The sequence below is a fragment of the Silene latifolia genome, chromosome Y, assembly GCF_048544455.1.
Source record: "Silene latifolia isolate original U9 population chromosome Y, ASM4854445v1, whole genome shotgun sequence".
Classification (NCBI taxonomy): Eukaryota; Viridiplantae; Streptophyta; class Magnoliopsida; order Caryophyllales; family Caryophyllaceae; genus Silene; species Silene latifolia.
Window position 1 is genome coordinate 473779934 of NC_133538.1, and position 923 is coordinate 473780856.

General features: G+C 40.3%; 1 non-coding gene across 1 annotated transcript; it reads right to left on the bottom strand.

Annotated features, from left to right (window-relative positions):
- Positions 1-239: 239 nt before the first annotated feature.
- On the bottom strand, positions 240-346 carry LOC141637058 (small nucleolar RNA R71). Its single transcript, XR_012541621.1, has one exon. It is a non-coding gene; the product is annotated as a small nucleolar RNA R71 (small nucleolar RNA).
- Positions 347-923: the final 577 nt, after the last annotated feature.

The window sequence follows — 923 nt, forward strand, 5'->3', positions numbered from 1 at the left end:
GGGGGATGCCTAGTGAAGACCCCCACTCTCACATGGAGACTTTTTGCGACTATTGTGATGCGATTTCTCAAACCGTTGTAACTCAAGACCAAATTCGATGGGTCTTATTTCCTTTTTCTCTAATTGGCACCGCAAAATAATGGTTGAAAGGCCTTGATAAGCCTACTCTCGGAATTGATTCTTGGAAGAAATTGGCTCTAGCTTTCTACAAAAAGTTCTATCTACCGGAAAAGACTAACATGCTAAGAGCTCAAATTACGGGCTTTAAGCAAAGAGATGAAGAATCTTTGTATGAAGCTTGGGAGCGATTCAAAGGAATTTGTCGCTCATGTCCTCATCATGGACTTAGCGAGTGGTTCTTGGTACAACAATTTTTGAACGGTCTTTATGAAGACTCAAGAAACATTCTCAACATGGGACCAAATGGAATGTTCACCGAAGTTGACGACAATCAAACTTAGAACAAGATTGAGGAAATGGCGGTCCATAATTCACAATATAGTAGACCTCGCAAGGCTACTAGAGGAGGAAAGCATGAAGTGGACTCTATTACTCAATTGGGTGCTCAACTTAGTGCTCACATTGATACCATCAATTTGAAGTTCGAAAAAGATATGGCTAGACTTGAAGAAGACTCAAAATCACCAAAGCAACATGTTAATGCCATGACGGCATCTTCATCAATCCCAAGTGGGATATGTGAGAATTGTGGAACTTTGGGACATGACCAAAGTGAATGTAGGGGAACAAATGAACAAGTGAATCCTTTTCAAGCATACAAGAGTGGTACCCCTTATTCAGACTATTACAATGAAAACACCAAATTCCACCCAAATCTCTCATACAAAAGCCAAAATGTTCAAAACCCTAAACCAACATACACCCTACCTCCCATGAGAAACCAAAATCAAAGACCCTTTTAC